The sequence below is a fragment of the Myotis brandtii genome, unplaced genomic scaffold (assembly GCF_000412655.1).
Source record: "Myotis brandtii unplaced genomic scaffold, ASM41265v1 scaffold470, whole genome shotgun sequence".
Classification (NCBI taxonomy): Eukaryota; Metazoa; Chordata; class Mammalia; order Chiroptera; family Vespertilionidae; genus Myotis; species Myotis brandtii.
In genome coordinates this window covers 2,317,400-2,329,226 of record NW_005367953.1, presented here as the reverse complement: position 1 = coordinate 2,329,226, position 11,827 = coordinate 2,317,400, and the positions used below count along the sequence as shown (strand labels likewise).

At 39.3% G+C, this 11,827-nt stretch overlaps 1 long non-coding RNA gene across 1 annotated transcript in view; it reads left to right on the top strand.

Annotated features, from left to right (window-relative positions):
- LOC106727740 overlaps positions 1-9,102 on the top strand; it is a 16,648-nt gene extending 7,546 nt beyond the window's left edge. Inside the window, exons 2-4 of the long non-coding RNA XR_001363973.1 lie at positions 5,659-5,741; positions 7,037-7,120; positions 8,946-9,102. This is a non-coding gene — a long non-coding RNA (uncharacterized LOC106727740). The remainder of the gene's footprint in view (positions 1-5,658; positions 5,742-7,036; positions 7,121-8,945) is intronic.
- Positions 9,103-11,827: the final 2,725 nt, after the last annotated feature.

The window sequence follows — 11,827 nt, the reverse complement described above, 5'->3', positions numbered from 1 at the left end:
AAGGGCAGAGGGTGGGGTGGGAACCGGGTGGAGGGGAGCTATGAGGGGAAAAAAGAGGAACAACTGTAATAATCTGAACAATAAAGATTTAATTTAAAAAAAAAGAAATTTTTTGATATTTGCAACCATAGTAAAACAAAGATTTATATTTTTGATATTTACTTTATATATTTAAATGCCATTTAACAAAGAAAAATCAACCAAAAAAATGAGTTTGTGTGTCACCTCTGACACGTGTGTCATAGGTTCGCCATCACTGCTCTAGGTCCATCCATAATGTCGCAAATGGCAATATTTCATCCTTTTCATGTCTGAGTAATATTCCATTGTATACATGTAACACATCTTCTTTATCTATTCATCTATTGATGGACACTTAAGTTGTTTCCATATCTTGGCTATCGTGAAAAATGTTTCAGGCCCTAGCTGGTTTAGCTCAGTGGATAGAGTGTTGGCCTGCGGACTCAAGGGTCCCGGGTTTGATTCTGGTCAAGAGCACATGCCTGGGTTGCAGGCTGGATCCCCAGCAGGGGGCATGCAGGAGGTAGCCTAGTCAATGATTCTCTCTCAGCATTGATATTTCTATCTCTCTCTCCCTCTCCCTTCTCCTATGAAATCAATAAAAAAATATATTAAAAAAATGTTTCAGTGAACATGGTGGGGGGAGAGGGAGGGAGGCATATATCTTTTCAAATTAGTGTTTTGAATTTCTTTGGGTAAATGCCCCAAAGTGGGATTAATAGGTCATATGGTAGTTGTTTTGAATTTTTTGAGGAAGATCTATACCGTCTTCCATAGTGACTCCACCAATTTGAAATCCCACTAACAGTGAGGTAGCGTTCCCTTTTCTCTACCTCATCAAAACTTGTTGTTTGTTGATTTATTGATGATAGCCATTCTGACAGGTGTAAGGTGGTATATCGATCATTGTGACTTTCATTTGCATTTCCCTGATGACTAGTGATGTTGAGCAACTTTTCATATATCTATTGGCCATCTGTATGTGCTCTTTGGAGAAATGTTTGTTCAGGTCCTTTGCCCATTTTTATTTTTTATTTTTATTTTTTTTTCTTGTTCCCTGATGACTAGTGATGTTGAGCAACTTTTCATATATCTATTGGCCATCTGTATGTGCTCTTTGGAGAAATGTTTGTTCAGGTCCTTTGCCCATTTTTATTTTTTATTTTTATTTTTTTTTCTTGTTTTTATTTTTTATTATTTTTTTAATCTTTATTGTTCAGATTATTTCAGTTGTTCCTCTTTTTTTCTGCCCATAGCTCTCCTCCACCCAGTTACCATCCCACCCTCTGCCCTTACCCCTCCCACTGTCCTCATCCATAGGTGTACGATTTTTGTCCAGTCTCTTCCTGCACCCCCACACCCCTTTCCCCCCAAGAATTGTCAGTCCACTCCCTTTCTATGCCCCTGATTCTATTATATTCACCAGCTTATTCTGTTCATCAGATTATTTATTCACTTGATTTTTAGATTCACTTGTTGATAGATGTGTATTTGTTGTTCATAATTTGTATCTTTACCTTCTTCTTCTTCTTCCTCTTCTTAAAGGATACCTTTCAGCATTTCATATAATACTGGTTTGGTGGTGATGAACTCCTTTAGCTTTTCCTTATCTGTGAAGCTCTTTATCTGACCTTCAATTCTGAATGATAGCTTTGCTGGATAAAGTAATCTTGGTTGTAGGTTCTTGCTATTCATCACTTTGAATATTTCTTGCCACTCCCTTCTGGCCTGCAAAGTTTCTGTTGAGAAATCAGCTGACAGTCGTATGGGTACTCCCTTATAGGTAACTGACTTTTTTTCTCTTGCTGCTTTTAAGATTCTCTCTTTGTCTTTTGCTCTTGGCATTTTAATTATGATGTGTCTTGGTGTGGTCCTCTTTGGATTCCTTTTGTTTGGGGTTCTCTGTGCTTCCTGGACTTGTAAGTCTATTTCTTTCACCAGGTAGGGGAAGTTTTCTGTCATTATTTCTTCAAATAGGTTTTCAATATCTTGCCCTCTCTCTTCTTCTGGCACCCCTATAATTCGGATGTTGGTACGCTTGAAGCTGTCCCAGAGGCTCCTTACACTATCTTCGTATTTTTGGATTCTTTTTTCATTTTGCTTTTCCGGTTGGGTGTTTTTTGCTTCTTCGCATTTCAAATCGTTGGCTTGATTCTTGGGCTCCTCTGGTCTGCTATTGGGTGTAATATTCTTTATTTCAGAGCGTGTATGCTTAATTTCTAGTTTCTTTATCATAGCATCGAGGGTCTCATTAGTTTTCGTGAAGCTCTCCAAAAGTTTATTGCAAGCCCTCAAAATTGCGTTTTTTAGCTCTATATCCTCCATTTCTGTCATGTTTTTTTGTCTCCGCATTTTTTATGCTTTCTTGGTGCACCCCCTAGTGGTCTTTGTGCGCAGTCTTGTTCTAGTTGAGCCTTGATTGTTGTAGTTAATACTAGAGGGATTTGACCACCAGGCCGACTGGCTGTGTGAATCAGCTGTGTCTGCCGCGGAAAACTTCTGTCCTCTGGGGAGGTGCTAATCTAGCCTTTGCCTGAGGCGATCTGGCAAATGGCTCTGCGCAGGGCTTGGGCGGGGCGGGCTCAACAGGGCGGGCGGAGGGAGCGGTTATAGCCCCTCTCAGTCCCGTTCCCAGAGGCTCTGCTTCTCAGAACCCCAGGAACCGCTGCAAACCTCGGAGAGAAAGCTGCCTTCCAACTGATGCCAGACACTCCCGCTTCTCCCGTTTGAGTCCGAGTCCCCAGCGATTCGCCCGTATCTGGAGCTCAGAGTCTGAGACTCCCCCCTGACCGAAAACGACAACCGCGCTCTCAGCCACCATTGCAAAAGGCCAGGGCATTCATATGCAAAAGCCTCTGCGCACAGCTTGGGTGGGGCGGGGTCTCAGGGAATCAACAGGGCAGAGCAAGCAGCTATGGCTGATTCTCAGCCCTGCCCTAAGGGGCCCCGCGTCTCAGTGTCCCGGTAATTGCTGCAAGCACCTCTGAGGGAAAGCCGCCCTCAAGTTCCGAGTTCTGCCTGCTGCCAGACAGTGCAGTTTCTCCCCGTATGAGTCCTGGGTCCCCAGAGACTCACCCGGAACTGGAGTTCAGAGCAGTCGGGGGCTTGTGACTTCCTCCCGATTCAAAAAGACAGCCGCGTCCTTCAGGTGCCAGCCCCTTTCCGCACGCACTTGAATCTCCGTACCTCTGCACTTTACTTCCGCAGCTCCTCTGAGTCTCAGTGTACTTTTCTCTTTCCTTCTAGTTGTAGAATTTCCACTCAGCCAGCCTTCCTGTAGTTCTGGATGATGTCCGTTTTGTCTTTTCGTTGTATTTTTGAAGTTGTTGTGGGAGGCAGCAATTTCTGGTGTTTACCTATACCACCATCTTGGTTTCTCCCTCTGCCCATTTTTAAATTGGCTTTTTTTTTTTTTTTTTTTTTAGGTTAAGATGTATGAATTCCGTATGTATTTTTTATATTAACCCATTATCAGATATATCATTGGTGAATATCTTCTAATCAGCAGATTGTCTTTTCATTTTTTTGATGGTTTTCTTCCCTATGCAAAAACTCTTTAGATCTGGTCCCATTTGTTTATTTTTTTCTTTTGTTTCCCTTGCATGAAGAGATGTATCAAAAAAAAAAAGTACTAAGGGTAATGTCAAAGAGTTGACTACCTATATTTTCTTAAGAGTTTTATGGTTTGGGGTCTTACATTTAAATTTTTAGTTCATTTTGAGTTTATTCTTGTATATGGTATAAGAAAATGATCCAGTTTCATTATTTTGCATGTGTCTGTCCAGTTTTACTAACACCACCTATTGAAGAGACTGTCTTGCCTCATTTGTCATAGATTAATTGGCCATGTAGGTGTCATATTATTTCTGGGTTCTCTATTCTGTTCTATTGATCTATATGTCTGTTTTTATGCAAGTACCATGTTGTTTTGATTACTATAACCTTATAGTACAGGTGGGTATCAGGTAGTGTGATACCTCCAACTTTGTTCTCCTTTCTCAAGATTGCTGTGGTTATTCTGGGTCTTTTGAAGTTCCATATAAATTTTAGGATTATTTACCTTAGTTCTGTAAAAAATGCTGTTGGTATTTTGACAGGAATTCAATTGAATACGTAGATTGCTTTGGGTAATATGGACATTTTAACAATGTGAGCATTTTTAATACACTCTGATCTCAGATTAGTTTTTCCACTAAACCAGAATCTCTCTTAGTCAATTCAATTCCTAATCCCTTTCCCTTATCATGAAACCTAACGCATTTATCTAAGTGACCTATGAAGTTTCCATCTCAGTTTGAATTTTGCCCATCAAGAAATAGCTTTTTCTCCCCAAGTACAGACTACTAAGTAGCATTTTTTACTGTTAATCATTAGGACTAATACAAGTGAGAGAAGTATTGTTAACCCGCCAAATAATATTTAGAAAGTAAACAAATAACTTCATTTAAAATTTTCTATAAAAAATATAGAGATGCTCTAAGGAGGTAGGTAGATACTTGGGTGACATAAAAATTAAAATAGTGAAAAATTTAACATCTATTAAATAGGGCACTTCTCTGGTTCTGTAGAAGAGGGTTGTTTTTTTTTGTTGTTGTTTTTTTTAATGCCTATCCAAGATCAGTCAGAGAAATCTTCCTCTAGAGCAAAAAAATATCTACCACAAAAAAACAAAACAAAACAGGCCACTGTCAACCTTCTGCATGAAGATAAATGGGAAACTACCAAAGTGGGGCATTTCAAAATCCTAAATTCAATATACAGCATTCTCCTTGTCTCTCAAACCTCTAGTGTCTTGTTTGGCTTTGCCCAGATTGTATTTTATGTCCCAAATCATAAAGATCCAAGAGTAAATGGTTGAATGTTTCTTCATTGGGTGTTTTTTTCCTTTTAATTTTAAAAGAGAGTAAAGTTAACATGTAAAGATGCTTAAATTTCATCTGAGATTCTTAAGATACCCTGTGAAAAATATGTAAAACAAGCACTAGGCCAGAAAATTGTACCTGATTTCTTCTCTCCCTTAAAATGCCATCTGATTTCAAGGAGAGCATGGGTTGAAATGTGGTGGCCTATGTTTCACAGCGGAAAGCAATGGAACTAATTCATGATGTCTTGGCTTTTAGATCTGCAGAACAGGGTTACTTACCTTGAAATACAGTGGGGCCTTGACTTACGAGTGTCCCGACTAACGAGTTTTTTGAGATACCAGCTGTCTCTCAGCCGATTTTTTGCATTGAGTTGATAGAGTAATTTGAGTTAACGAGCTCCTTAACGAGCTCGGTCTCCGAACGAATTAAACTCGTAAGTCAAGGCCCCACTGTATAGAGAAAACAGGACTTTGAAAGACTCAGAGGCCCTAGCTGGTTTGGCTCAGTGGATGGAGTGTTGGCCCGCAGACTGAGGGTCCCGGGTTCGATTCCAGTCAAGGGCACATACCTCAGTTGCAGGCTTGATCCCACCCTGATAGGGGTGCATTCGGTAGCCAACTAATGTTTCTCTCTGTCTCTCCTCCTCCCTTCTATTTTCTCTAAAAATCAATGGAAAAAATATTCTTGGGTGAGGATTAACAAAAAAAAATTTTTTAAATGAGACTCAGAGGAAATTATACAACTTACAGTAACCACTTGCATCTCTCCACAGGAAAAATTCGTAATGCATATTTCTGGGGATTTTCCATATTGATGGAAGAAAATGTTTGGGATACCTAAGTGAATCCATTGAAGGTATGTATTAGCATTAATTTTTCCTTATTATTGAAATGAAGCCAATGTGGCTCTTTCTCCCTTTAGGATGTTCAGCAAAAATGCTGTGACTCTCAAAGATGATTAAGTTTGAAACATGCTGAAATTAATCTTATTTGAAAAAACAATAACTATGCATAATAAATAATTTTCCCAACCAATGAGGCTTCCTTATTGAGGCTCTTTTCAGAGGAGCTTCTGAATTCTGGTGGAGGTCTATAGGATATTGCAGGTAGAAAAACATTGTGTGAGAAGTAAAATACATTTCAGCTTGATTTCTGCTGAAGGCCAGTCTAGGAGTTCCCAGGGAACCTGCATGTCCACTGACCAAACCTTAGGAGTCCTTGTGAGGAGGTTGTTGGTCTTCACCTGACTCAAGAACCCAAGATTATTGAGTTATAGCAATCCTGTAAGCATCTCAAGGAATTCTTGGTAGCCTCCACAATTAGCACTACAGTATTATTTATAGATGTATGTACTCAATACATATTTGTTTAATAGCATTTAATTGTTAGCAGGTCCTGAGGTTAACTAAAGCAAACAGCTGCCCTTGGGAATACAACCCAAACCCTTTGAAGCACAAAGGGGAAAGAGTATGATCAAGGTCAAGTAGCCCCAGAAAGGTCATGCTTGCTTAGGATGTGTGGCTCAAATCAGCTATGGTGGGTGTGAGGGCATTAATTGTCCTTCAGAGTCACAGAAGTCATTCAATTGTAAATGAGTTGGAATATGTAATTGGACCTGGCTCTTGATCCTTTCAAAGCAAAATGGAAAAAAAGGAAAATCTAAGTCTGTTTTCTGACTTTTGTTTCCAAGAAGCTGAAAATATAATGTAAACGAGACCTTGGTTGAGGGTCATCATCCATACAAGACCTGTCTCTGGTTCTGAGGTTGGAGGCTCTTCCTCTGCCTTTCCATTCTCATGCACCCCCAACCTGCGATAGGTCTTAAGGTCTCACTTTGACCATATATTCTTTCAGTCATGTGGGGGAGATGGGAAGAGGTTAATAGCCTTGTAAAAACTGTCAGCAAACTAGAAAACAACTTCAGGCTTAATATCAACAGTGAGTATGTAGCATTACCTTAAAGACTTGTGTGAACATGCACAAATGTTTTACAAGAATATTAAAAACAAAGAATATTTTTCAGAAGAGTGTATTTATAGATATAATGTTTAATTGCACTGTGAGTGATAAATGAGGTTAAACTCCATTTCATGGCTGCTTTATATATTTATTTGCTGCCATCCATTAGCTCTGTTTTCTTTGTGACTGCAGATTATGTCTGTTTATCAGTTTTGGTGCAGAGGGGGAATTGCTGTACTTTGGAGCTGGGAAAGGATCTTTCAGATGACGATGAAGGTTGTGGGAAGGCTTGTTTAATAGTTTATTTTGGTATTTGTTTCATTTTAAAAGGCAGTGACTAGGACTTCATACCTGTCTAATAAGCATGGATATAAATATTTTTGTGTGCTTTACAGTCCTCCATTAATCTCCACAATACCTCTTGAGGAATGGTCAGAATCACCACCTACAGTTTATATTTGAAGAAATTTGAGACATGAAGGGATTATGTGATTGGTACAAGGTCACCCAGCATGCATGCCTAGATAATAAAAGATGACTACAAAATTCTTTCCAAACAAAAAGTGCCTTATATATGTTAGGTAGTATTAGTGGGCATGATCCTAGGATAAGTAAAATGCACTCCAGGAGTAAAGTGCTCAGACATGCTCTATAAAGTTATTTTAACCTCAGGGCAACTTTTGAAATAGGAATTCTTGAACCTGGCTATGCATCAGATGTACCTTTATAGTTTCTGGAACATGTGAGTACCTGGCCGTTTACCCAAGATACACAATCATCATCTGGGAGGTGGGACCTGGGTAATTAGTATCTTGAAAAAGCTCCATGAGGGATTCTGATGCTCAGCCAGGCTTCCGAATCATCACTCTGGACTAGAATAATAACCTTAGTCAAGCCAAGAACAACAACAAGATACTATGGAGTTAATCTAAGGAAAAAGTCTGGTGTTTTGGGGGCTTCTGTCCACTCAGTTCACAATTATTATTAGCCAAGGAGCTGCCTCCATGAAATAATCAACTGTAGTACCCTGTGTGCAGGTCCAGAAACTAGTGCAGAGATTAAAGATTATTTAAGAACCACCAGTGTTGGAATTTAATAATTTATTGGGTAAATTTACTGGGTCCACTCTGATGTTTTTATTCTGAGTACTGGTATGATAATTGAAACAATAAGAACCTATAATACCTGTCCATTCATCCATCCATCTGTAAAACACTTACTGAATACTTGTTATGTGGAGGTTACAGAGTGGAAATGATGGTTTCTGTTCATAAAGAGGTTATAATCAAGTGTTAAACACAGGCCAAACAAACAAATAAAAACCCTATAATGCTAAGCCATACTATTAAATGATATTCAAAGTTTATATGAGGCATTATTCATAATTACTAAGAAGCTAAAACAACCTAAATGTTAATCAACTAATAAATGCATAAATAAGATGTGGTATAATCAGACAATGGACTATTACTCAACAATGAAATGGAATCTGGCACTGATACATGCTACAACATGGTTGAACTTTGAAAAAGTTATGCTAAGTGAAAGAATCCAGTCACAAAGAACCATGTATTATATGATTCCATTTATATGAAATATCCTGAATAGGCAAATCTATAGAGATAAATAAAAGATTAGTGGTTGCCTAGGGTTTGGGAGGCAGGGTGGGGAGGGGAATTTGGGGAGGGACTGTTAATGGGTATAGTGTTTTTTTGGGGGATGATTAAAATATTCTAAAATTGTGATAGTTGCACAACTCTGTGACTATTCTAAAAAATGTACATTTTAAAGGGGTGAATTGTATATAAATTATATCTTAAAAATATATAAATTAAAAAAAAATATATATATATAGTGCTGTATGAAGTTGGAAGAAAGAGTGATTAATTTTCTAGAGGAAATGGCATTTGAGTTGAGTAAAAAAAGGGTGATTTTTGTAGACACCAAAGCCATGCTCAAAGGCATGACGGTGATTTCATCCAAGGGGAAGTTATCTGGAATAGATGGAGTTTAGGATACATGAAGGGTGCAGTAGATGGGGGCTAGATACATGGCTTTTACTGCCAGGCTAAATTCAATAGTTTGGTTTTCATTACTGTAGGTATAGAGAGCCATGATAGTTTGTGAGTGGTCTGATCAGGTGGTGATTTGGAAGGATAATTGGAGGTGGTGATAAGGTAGGTGAGCAGGGAGACCATCGAGGAGGCTAGGCTTTTTCAGTGTGTAGGCAAGAGATGATGAAGCCCTAAACCAGTGGTTTTCAACCTTCCTAATGCCGCGACCCTTTAATACAGTTCCTCATGTTGTGGTGACCCCCAACCATAAAATTATTTTCGTTGCTACTTCATAACTGTAATGTTGCTACTGTTATGAATCGTAATGTAAATATCTGATATGCAGGATGTATTTAGGCGACCCCTGTGAAAGGGTCGCTCGACCCCCAAAGGGGTCGCAACCCACAGGTTGAGAACCGCTGCCCTAAACTGTGACAACAGCAATGAGTACTGAAACAAAGAGGCAAATTTGAGAAAATGTAGAAGTAGACTCATAAAACAGCAGCTAGAGAGCTGAGAAGGCATGCGATATATGCAATATAGTATTTTAGACCACAGAAAGACATGGGGTGTTTTTTGTTGTTATTTAGAACCAATGCAAAAACTATTGTTGAAACAACACAGAGCAGCCAAATTGTAGCTATTTAATTACTTGTCAACAAAGGTTTGAGACTATTAACATTAACAAAGGAATGTATATTGTGCTAAAAGGATTGACTGAAAAGAGAAATACTATCTCACCATTTTGTGAGTTCTTTGGAATCAGACCTAACCTTGTAGGAGATGAAACAGTCATTTAGGGCCTGTTTGAATGACTTAGTATTTACCTCTTGCTCAGACAGCTTCCCTAGAAACATTTCCTTTGGGGTGAACAACTTGATTTACTTCCAGGGCAATATCTCCCATCTCATACCCATGCTGCCTCTTGGCTCAGTCCTTACGGACAGGTGTTCATAAGCTTCTAATAAGAGCACCATGTCTGAAAAGCATAGGGTGAATGTACCACACATTATAACTTTCACTTACAAGCATTCTTGTGGGGAAGATCTGAAACCATGGAAGTCTTAAGGATCAGGAAAACCGAGATTGCCTTTTTTCTAAATCATGCAAAGCCACACCTATGTTCTCCATAAGGAGGGTCAGCCAGATGCTGGGCAAAGTTAAAATTTAGAAACCGTTTCTCCCAGTGTATGACAATATGCTTGCTAGGGATCTGTTATGGCCTCCTTTGTGGGTTTTGGAAGGTGTTGCAATGACACTGCCTGCTGCTAGCAGTTTGGGAACAGCGTCCTTGACAAGTGCCTGACATGAGTTTAACCAAGCAGGGAACACCATTTAGAACACCACTTGCTGAGATGTGGCTCTTATCTGTGCCTGTCAGTGAACAATGACTACAACAAACTGTATTCAATCACAGTTGTTAGCAGAGTTAATTACAGCAGTCTGGGGTGGGAGGAATCCCAGTACATGCCTCCAAGGGATTTCTATCACAGGTTGAAACATTGGCTGTGCAGGTAAGCAATGGAAACAGGCCCTTTGGGGGAGCTTTAGACAACAGTTCTACAATTCTGAACATGGATCCATCTTAACTCCACAGTTGGTGAGGGATCAAGTTCAAAAGAGAACCACCAAAGGAAGGAGGAAAGGGATGCTTAAAGCCAGTAGGGTAAATATTCTGGGTCAAAGAGAGAAAAACTGGGTATTATTCCTTGGGCTGTTTTGACTCACTGCATGACCTCATGGAGGTCCTTTCCCCTTTCTGAGACTCACTGTTCTGGTCTCAAAAATAAGGATAATACAGGGGTTGGCAAAAGTAGGTTTACAGTTGTGAGTACACAAAACACAGTTTATTCTTGTATAATTGTATAATTGGTAATTATTGTATTATTTATTTGCATTACAACTGTAAACCTACTTCTGCCCACTCCTGTAATACTGAAAGAATTACAGTATTTATATCATGGGATTTATATCTTGGGATTACTGAAAGAAGAAAATTTGGGGGGGGGGGGGAGGAATAGAAAATCCTGTATAATTCTGTGTAGTTTAACTGTTATTCCCCTTCTCTTGTTCTACATTTTACTTATAAATGATGAGAGGGAACAAAGAAAAAAATCAGAGCTGTTGTAGAATCTCAAACTTCATTTTCTGATGCCTCTGAGTGATTCTACGGTTTGCTTATCTTCAGATTTGCCTCTTCTTCCCAGAGCACCAATTCTGGTATAAACTCATCTCCAGTGTGGGGTGGAGAAGACCCTAGGAATCTGAAGAGGCAGGCCCTGTACCCATCTAGTCTCATATCTTCAGATTACCTGCTACATACCAGGTCCTGAAGGCCTCCTCTCTCTCCTCCCTGGAACACCTGATTTGGGAGAATATCAGCCTTGAATGAGTCCCAGAGTCAAACTGGACTTTATGGGATACCTCTAGGACAGAACCAAACAGAATTTGCAACGTGTGCGGAACATCTTAGTGTGGGTCCCTAACCACATTCTTGTTCATGCTAAAAATCACAACATACTTCTAACCAAGCAAGGCACGTCTATGTATCTGATGGTGCTGTCAGTGATAGCAAAGGATCATGTTATGGATTTGACAGGGAGGAAAAAGAAGATTTATTTCCAAGGTTGAAGATTTATCTTTTCCAGATATGCAAAACCAGTCAGAGCATTAAGAAATATCAGCAAAAAGTGATCATGTTTTGTGAGCAGGAGGAACCATTCTTGACTTCAAAATAATAAGGAAGATTTATAAGGATCCCAAATCCATGGTTTAAAAAAATGATTTGACAATAGGATGCCAGTGGGACTATCAAACTTTTAACTGTCCCGTATGGTGAGGTGACGGCTTCAGTTTTAAATGAATGCCTTACATTGAATGCTTAAATCTCTCCCTTTTTCTTTTCTCCTCCCCATCATTTAGATTTTTT